The following is a 9,281-nucleotide window of genomic DNA, read 5'->3' as shown; positions in this document are numbered from 1 at the left end:
AGGGCAAACGGAAGTGTGGATATACCCTCAGTTGCAACAGAAATACTAACCAAGAGAATATTGTGGCACTTTTGGGTTTTTGATACAACGGACTAACATGGCTCTTTGGATCTAACTAAGAAGTCAATCACATGCTGACAACAACAAAAAGTTGTGTTTTTTAAGCACTGGGAAAATGCAGTTTGCCTGAACAGAATTCCATCTGGACCGCCTGCAATAGCAAAGTAAGTCCTGCAGTAAGGGGCGGGGACACACACACACTAAAAGCAATCCTTTGCAACGACCTTAGGGCAGATTTGTAAACCTCCCTAACGTATCAAGTTGAATGCAGCCCCCCAGCCTGTGGGTATAGTGACCTCCTAGTGGCCATTAAACATGACCAGGGCTTCATTTGGTTTGGGTTTGGGTTGTCTTGTGTCTTAGTCAGGGGTCAGCAAACTTTTTCCGCAGTCCATCAGACCTTGCGGCGGGCTGGACTATATTTTGAAGGGGGGAAATGAACGAATTCCTATGCCCCACAAATAACCCAGAAATGCCTTTTAAATAAAAGCACACATTCTACTCATGTAAAAACACGCTGATTCCCAGACCATCCGCGAGCCAGATTGAGAAGGCGATTGGGCCGGATCTGACACCCGGGCCTTAGTTTGCCTACCCATGGTCTTAGTCAAGCCCTATTCAGGCATCCAGGAGATTGTGTGAGAGCACAAACTGGAGGGGGGGGCAGCTGGGGGCCACCCATGCTGGCCCCATTCCCAACATCCCTGTGCAGGCTGCACCCTCCTCTTCAGTTCTTCAAGCGTTTCATGTGAAGGTTCGAAGGGAGATCCTAAACATGTTCTGCTGAATGTGCAAACAAGCTGACTTTTGGACCTTACCTGGGGTTGGAGTACGCAACAGTGGGGATAATAGGAGCAGCATTTTTTATATGTGTCTAGATTCCATCCAGGTGAAGTCTAACACTCTAGCTCAGGCATGGCCAAACTTAGCCCTCCAGCTGTTTTGGGACTACAACTCCCATCATCCCTAGCTTAACAGGACCATGGTCAGGGATGATGGGAATTCATAGAATCATAGAGTTGGAAGAGACCACAAGGGCCATCCAGTCCAACCCCCTGCCAAGCAGGAAACACCATCAAAGCATTCTTGACATATGCCTGTCAAGCCTCTGCTTAAAGACCTCTAAAGAAGGAGACTCCACCACACTCCTTGGTAGCAAATTCCACTGCCGAACAGCTCTTACTGTCAGGAAGTTCTTCCTAATGTTTAGGTGGAATCTTCTTTCTTCTAGTTTGAATCCATTGCAAATCCATTTGTAGTCCCAAAACAGCTGGAGGGCCAAGTTTGGCCATGCCTGCTCTAGCCACCGTAGCTGCCTTTCTGTTTCACTGATTCCGCGGCACTCATGTGGAAGATTACAGTTATCGGGTCACACTTTTAGAGCTTTGCTGCCCATATGACTTCTCTTAAGAAAATAAGAGCAGACCCAAAGGTCCATCTGGTACAGAGTACTACAACAGGGTTCAGCAAGATGCTTTTAAGAAGCCCATGCAGGTGGAGTATGAAGGCAGCGAGCCTCCCTCGTTGTCAGTACCCAGCAGATGACACTCTAAAATTTTTAGCTACTGTATCATTTAACTTTCATAGAAAACAACCTCCATGTACTTGTCAAATCCCCATCTACACCCAGTGGCGGAGCAAGCTGATTGGGCGCCTGGGGCGGTGCGCGTGCCCTGCGCCCAGGGCGGGGCCAGCCACCTGTGGGGCGGAGCAAGCCGGGGCAGGATCCCCCACGGAGCCTCCAAGAAGTCTGTCTGCCTCCTCCCACTCAGCTGCCGTACAGGTGAGGAGGAGGCAATGACGGGCAGACCTTTGGGGGCCGTGCAGGAAGCCAAGCTACCACATCACTCCCAGGAGAGACGCATGGTTCGGGTGCGCTGCAGGCCCCATGGTGAGTGCCGCCTGGCATTTTGTCACCCCACTCAGTGGTGACACCCAGGGCAAAACGCACCCACTGCACCCCCCCTTCCTCCGCCTCTGGGCATTATAACTAAAGCAATTTATTATGGCTTTATCATGTGTTCTTCTTTGGTCTGTCCTGAAAGTACTGACCAATTTTAAAGGGAGAGAGGGGGAGGGGGGAAACAAGGGAAAAATTCTTTTTTGTTATCCTTTGGTTTTATACAGTCAGATGGAAAGAATAATATGATTCTGGTGTTAAATTATGATTTACATATGATGTATATATATATTTATGTCCATATATGATTTATTTATAATTTATTTATGATTTATTATGATTTTTATATATTTGGGTTTAATTTCTTGTTTCTTTAATTTTTTGTCTGTATTCTGTAATCATTATTTCATTATTTAGCTATTTGGTTAATTATTTTCATTTGTCGTTAGAGTTTCATTAGTGTTGTTATGTCTAATGTTCTATTCCGTTTATGTGTTTTTATTTTGTACAGTATATGCATTTTAACTTTAATAAAGTTATATTTTATTTCCAAAAAAAAGACCATCAATTCTACTGGGGGACAAGTTTTAGAGTCAAGTCTCAAGAGGAAGAAAGCATTCTCTATCCACTTTCTCTACACAAAGTATAACATATTATTGTAATGTATGCTACTTTATGTTACTTTTCATGTTCCCCGGGACTTTTTCACTCACTACACAACAGCAAACATGAATATACATTTAACAAGGAATTGGAGTCAATCCCTGATGAGAATGTAAACAAAGATGGTTTATATTTACATGTATAATTTTAGGCATGTTCTTAAATCATCTGAGAGCTACACCTAAAACAAGTCATGTGTGATGCGGCCTTTAGCATTTGGAGATGCATGTGCCAGTGGCAAACATAAAATGAAAAATCACATTCAGATTCTGTAACTAGCAGAATTAAAGGCCTCCCTTTGCTCTCCCAACCAGGCCTTCGTGAATCACGGCTCCAGAAGAAGGGAAATAGCAACGGTTCTGTTGCAAGACCTCTGGGCCTTGGGGCTTTTCAGAGGTTGGACCTTTGCTTGGATGAGCTGTCGGTGCCACCAACAAAAGGAGAAGCGGTAATGAAAAACAGGGTTGTCACGAGGCACACACACGCATCCGATTTAAAAAAAACAGGCTGTGTATGTTATAGCTTCTCAACAGAAGCACTTTTACACAAGTTGCAATCCTCAACTCTTGAATAACTTCTACTTAATAAGCCACAGAAGCTAAAAGGGGCTCCCATCTCAATTTTCCTCTGGCTCCAAAGCCTCCTCTTTGAAAATGCCTCCCATTTTTCATAACCATCAAGGGAATCTGAAGTCAAGCAGTTTTGCCTGGCATGCAAACAATCTTTAAACACACACACACATACTTAATTCTTTGTACGAAAGGTCTGCCTGGAAAACGTACACTTTTATCCCCTCGCTTCGTACTCTTATTTCCCCGCTTTACGCCATTCCAAACTGGACTAGTCTTTGTTTGAGGGAAGGAGGCGAGCTTCCTTTCTGCTTCTTCGCTTAGATGGACGAGAAGGGGGAGACCCTTCTGTTTTTCAAAAACATCATAAAGTCCATACCTGGATGCTAAGATGAACTTTTAGGGGAAGAAGAAGACAGGAGGTTTTCAGAAGTTTAATCCACTGGGTTAAGGGGAACAGACAGACTCCGCTTTCTCGCCCTAGATGGAGAGGCCGGGCTGGAAAGAAACTTCTTCGGGCTGATGCAAGATGCCTTTGCGAGCGATTTAGCATTCTGAAGATTCCTGGGTCCTGGCCAGAAATCCCACAATCCAACATATTTCACATTTGGTTTCAATTAGGGAACGAGAAGGGGGAAGAAAGTCACCAATTGGAGTTGCTTATTTGGAGGCTCTTTTCGTTCACTCAAGGAAACTTGAGCTAAACTATAATTTATGGCAAAACTCATTCATTGCAAAGCGGAGGGACGCTATAGCAAACAGGCTCCAGGGATCTATGTAGTCCACTTTTTTATATTAAAAATATGCTTTGTGTTTTATTTTTTATTTGACCCAAATGACAGGATTACCCCCCCCAAAATAATATTTATTGATTTTCAAACATTTCAACACAAAAACAAAAACAAAAAAGCAAAAATAAAAATAAAACATAATCAAAAGAAAAAGAAAACATATCAATTCTTGCATTAACTTGACATTGTGGACTTCCTCGATTCTCCCCACACTGGGTCCATTTTTAAATCTAAATTAAGCAATTTTCCTTTATCATCTTAAATCATTCTAACGCAATTTTTAATTTTTCCATTATCTCACAACCAATTCTAATATACACAAAGAAGAAGAAAAACATCGACTATCCTCAACCTATAATTCATTAATTAATCCAAATCTAAATTTATTTTCCCATCCATCTCTAATTCTTCCTTTAGCCTCACAATTTATACCCCAAAATGTTTCCATACATTCAAATATTATTTCTTCTATCATAATAATCTCTAACCACTTTTATCTAATTCTACCCCCCTTCCCCTAGACTCCGGATCTCCCAGATGCATCAACCAGCTCCATAAAACGTTCCCATTTCGGACCATCTTAATCAATCAGAAAATAAACCATTGTTGTTCTTCACCCTATTCCCACTCTTTTGCCACCTATCCACCACTATCCACTCTCCCTTCTTTGTCCCCTGCTGCCCCCCCCCCAAATTTCTAACTGTAGCACAGTACCATCCAGCTATGTCTCCACTTTTCAGCCCTATCTCAATTATTTTTCCAGTTGAGCTCAAGCCCCAGCATAGATTCTGCCCTCCCTCTCTTACTGGGAGGACATTATCCCATGCTGGTTCTTCTTTGAGGACTCCTTGAATCGAACATAAGTCTTGTTCCCCCTCTCCCACTGGGGGAACAATATTCCATGCTTCTTCCTCCTCTTTTTTAAGTTCAATTATATTGTCCAAGACTGATGGATCTTCCTCCTCTTCTGTAAAGTCATTTACAATGTCCCCGGCTGGTGCTTGTTCATCTTGCTTCGCTACATTCTCTCCTAAAACCAATCCACCTTCACTTTCCATACAGTTCTGTCTTATTTTGCAAATCTGTATATTATTCTGCCGCAATTCATCTCTCACATCCAAAATCAGTTCCAGGAGTTTTTGATAATCCACAAAGTCTAAAGAGCCAGATGATGATGTTTTACACGGTGAGATTGCAGATGGTGGAGTGATAATAATGGTTCAAGTAGCAAGAGACTAGGCATCAGTCAGGAACATCTTGTTGCATGCCACCCGGGTCTCTGAGCGGTGAGAGATTCCAGGGATTCTAGGGGTTTACCCAGCGTTCAGTTCAGAGGGCCTTCTCGGTAGTGGCACCCGCCCTGTGGAATGCCCTCCCACCAGATGTCAAAAAGAAAAGCAACTACCAGACTTTTAGACGACATCTGAAGGCAGCCCTGTTTAGGGAAGCTTTTAATCTTTAAGAAATTAGTGTATTTTAATATTTCTGATGGAAGCCACCCTGAATGGCTGGGGAAACCCAGCCAGATGGGCGGGGTATAAATATATTATTATTATTATTATTATTATTATTATTGGAACGAGGGTCAGCAGAGAATGTGGTGTGTTTATAATATATGGCTTATTCACACACACACACACACACACATTTGTAATATATATGTGTGTGTGTGTGTGTGTGATAATATATACAGTGGTACCTCTACTTACAAATTTAATGCGTTCCGAACGCACATTCGTAAGTCGAAAAAAATTGTAAGTCGAATCCCATAGGAATGCATTGGGAGAAAAAAATCGTAAGTCGAAGCAACCCTATCTAAAAATTCGTAAGTAGGAAAAATCCTATCTAAACAGCATCCAAGATGGCGGACGGAGCTCCATTCGTAAGTCGAGTCATTCGTAAGTAGAGGTACCACTGTATATGGTTTTCCCAGTAGTGATGTATGGAAGTGAGAGCTGGACCATAAAAAAGGCTGATCGCCGAAGAATGGATGCTTTTGAATTATGGTGCTGGAGGAGACTCTTGAGTCCCATGGACTGCAAGAAGATCAAATTTATCCATTCTGAAGGAAATCAGCCCTGAGTGCTCACTGGAAGGACAGATCCTGAAGCTGAGGCTCCAATACTTTGGCCACCTCATGAGAAGAGGGGACGACAGAGGACGAGATGGTTGGACAGTGTTCTTGAAGCTACCAACATGAGTTTGACCAAACTGTGTGAGGCAGTGGAAGACAGGAGTGCCTGGCATGCTCTGGTCCATGGGGTCATGAAGAGTCGGACAGGACTAAATGAGTAAACAACAACAACCTGTCACCTAACATGGACCACCTAACATGGAGAAGGCTCCCAGCCAGGGCCGTCTTAAGCATGCCTGGCGCCCTGGCGCCGTGGTGCGACGGAGAGTGGCCTGAAGCCGCTGAACAGCTGAGAGGCACGCCTAGAGACGTCCCTGCTCCCAGCATTACCACCCCAAGCAGTCTTGCTTCACCCATAGTCACAGTCTTGGATTCCAGCAGAAACCAAGTATGGCTCTCACTCTGACTTCTGCCTGCTTCTCTCCTAGCTCTCTCACACTGTTGTCTAACTACTGTTAGATCCATGAAGGACAGCTTCCAGGTCATGTGGCCAGCATGACAAAGCTGCTTCTGGCGAACCAGAGCAGCACACGGAAATGCCATTTACCTTCCCGCCGGAGCGGTCCCTATTTATCTACTTGAACCTTGAGGTGCTTTCGAACTGCTAGGTGGCCAGGAGAATCCCAAAGAAGGGCAGTGCCAAAGAATGCGCCAACTACCACACAATTGCGCTCATTTCACACGCTAGCAAGGTTATGCTTAAAATTCTACAAGGCAGGCTTCAGCAGTATGTGGACCGAGAAATCCCAGAAGTGCAAGCTAGATTTCGAAGGGGCAGAGGAACCAGAGACCAAATTGCAAACATGCGCTGGATTATGGAGAAAGCTAGAAAGTTCCAGAAAAACATCTACTTCTGCTTCATTTACTACGCAAAAGCATTTGACTGTGTCGACCACAGCAAACTAAGTTCTTAAAGAGATGGGAGTGCCTGATCATCTCATCTGTCTCCTGAGAAATCTCTATGTGGTACAAGAAGCTACAGTTAAAACTGGACATGGAATAACTGATTGGTTCAAAATTGGGAAAGGAGTACGACAAGGCTGTATATTATCTCCCTGCTTATTTAACTTATATGCAGAATTCATCATGCGAAAGGCTGGGCTGGATGAATCCCAAACCGGAATTAAGATTTCCGGAAGAAATATCAACAACCTCAGATATCCAGATGACACAACCTTGATGGCAGAAAGTGAAGAGGAATTAAAGAACCTTTTAATCAAGGTGAAAGAGGAGAGCGCAAATTATGGTCTGAAGCTCAACATCAAAAAAACTAAGATCATGGCCACTGGTCCCATCACCTCCTGGCAAATAGAAGGGGAAGAAATGGAGGCAGTGAGAGATTTTACTTTATTGGGTTCCATGATCACTGCAGATAGTGACAGCAGTCACGAAATTAAAAGACGTCTGTTTCTTGGGGGAAATGCAATGACAAACCTAGACAGCATCTTAAAAAGCAGAGACATCACCTTGCCAACAAAAGTCCGTATAGTTAAAGCTATGGTTTTCCCAGTAGTGATGTACGGAAGTGAGAGCTGGACTATAAAGAAGGTTGATCGCCGAAGAATTGATGCTCCCTGGAAGAGAAGACTCCCTGGAAAAGACCCTGATGTTGGGAAAGATGGAGGGCACAAGGAGAAGGGGACGAGAAAGGATGAGATGGTTGGACAGTGTTCTCAAAGCCACCAACATGAGTCCGACCAAACTGCGCGAGGTAGTGGAAGACAGGAGTGCCTGGCGTGCTCTGGTCCATGGGGTCACAAAGAGTTGGACACGACTAAACAACAGCATACACTTAGATTTGGGAAGCCGAATATATATCTACTAGCTGGCCCTGCCATGCATTGCTGTGGCTGTGTGTGTGAAATTATTAAGAAAGGCACATCAGCGATGGCGGAGTTGGCATTGTTGGGGTTTTGGTTTCCTCTTGGTGCGTTTGCAGTGGTAGTGGTTGTGGTGCGGTCTGTATTGGACGGTGTTGTTGGTGTTATTGGTGCAGGTCAAGTGTCTTTCTCGTAGTCGTTGTGGCAAGGGGAAGGATCCTGTTGTAGTTGAGCCGGGGTTTCCGTGGTGGTAGTTAAAATGTGGAAATATAGAAAAAGAAAAAGAAATGTTACAAACTTTTGTAATATAATTAGGGTGTGTTAGATATATAGTGTAGTGTTGGAGTTGGAATGGTTAGAAGTTATGAAAGGTGGGTGTTGTTGGAGAGTCAGGGTAACATGGAGGTGTTCAGGGTTCAGGAGGTGGGAGTTGTGTGTGCGGGTGTGATTGGTGTAATTGGGTGAAGTGTAAAGTTATGAAGGGGGAGTCCAACATTTAGGGGAATATGGAGGTGTTATGTGTGGGGGGTGGTTAGCTGGGTAATGGTGTCAGTTGGTATGGGAGGAAGTTATAGAGCAGGCATCCCCAAACTGCGGCCCTCCAGATGTTTTGGCCTACAACTCCCATGATCCCTAGCTAACAGGACTTGTGGTTAGGGAAGATGGGAATTGTAGTCCAAAACATCTGGAGGGCCGAAGTTTGGGGATGCCTATTATAGAGGGTGGGTGGTGTTGGAGAATCAGGGGAACATGGAGGTGAGCAGGGGGCCGGTAGTGGGAGTTCTGTGTGGTGCAAGTGGGGGTTTGGGGTTTGAGGTGAGTGTATGTGTCCGCGTCCAACATTTTGAGTCATATAAGTGAACTCCTTTGTGGAGTGTAAGGGATGGGGTGGTCTGGCTCTTGGGGTGGGAAGAAGATAGTTGATGTCTTCAAGTGTGGTCTGTCTTGGTGAATTTGCGGTCTGTATTAAATTGGGAGAAATTGTATGTATTTGTGTAAGTTAAGTAGGGGTGTGTTATTTATAGATCAGGGGTGTCAAACTCAAATTCATCGGGGGCCACATCAGCAGTTTGGTCACCCTCAAAGGGCCAGTTGAATCTCTAGGACTATGTGTCCACTCTTTATTATCATAAATTATTGTCACTGCATTCAATTATTACTGTTTTTGTAATAATGTAAGTAATAACTAGCTCTGAAAGCAGAAACATAGTCAGAATAATGGCAGCTCCCCGGCAACTCATTCACCTGCGGCTCCTTGCCCCCCACGGGACAGCTCACCCCGCACCCCGGGCTATATCCCCCCCCCTATTAAAAAACCCCTCTCCCCAGAGCCGCTCACAGGGT

General features: G+C 44.3%; 1 protein-coding gene across 2 annotated transcripts in view; it reads right to left on the bottom strand.

The window, feature by feature from the left end:
• Positions 1-3,711, bottom strand: part of DDR2 (discoidin domain receptor tyrosine kinase 2) — a 63,061-nt gene extending 59,350 nt beyond the window's left edge. The window contains exon 1 of one of the 2 annotated variants that reach the window (XM_088673663.1): positions 3,572-3,711. The gene's annotated coding sequence lies outside the window, so the exon portion shown is untranslated. The remainder of the gene's footprint in view (positions 1-3,571) is intronic. The other variant, XM_060276573.2, reaches the window with a different exon arrangement.
• Between the last annotated feature and the right edge of the window lie 5,570 nt (positions 3,712-9,281).

Source organism: Zootoca vivipara, chromosome 7 (assembly GCF_965207765.1).
Source record: "Zootoca vivipara chromosome 7, rZooViv2.hap1.1, whole genome shotgun sequence".
NCBI classification, from domain to species: domain Eukaryota; kingdom Metazoa; phylum Chordata; class Lepidosauria; order Squamata; family Lacertidae; genus Zootoca; species Zootoca vivipara.
Note: the sequence above shows the minus strand (reverse complement) of the source record. Positions and strands in the feature narration are given on the sequence as shown.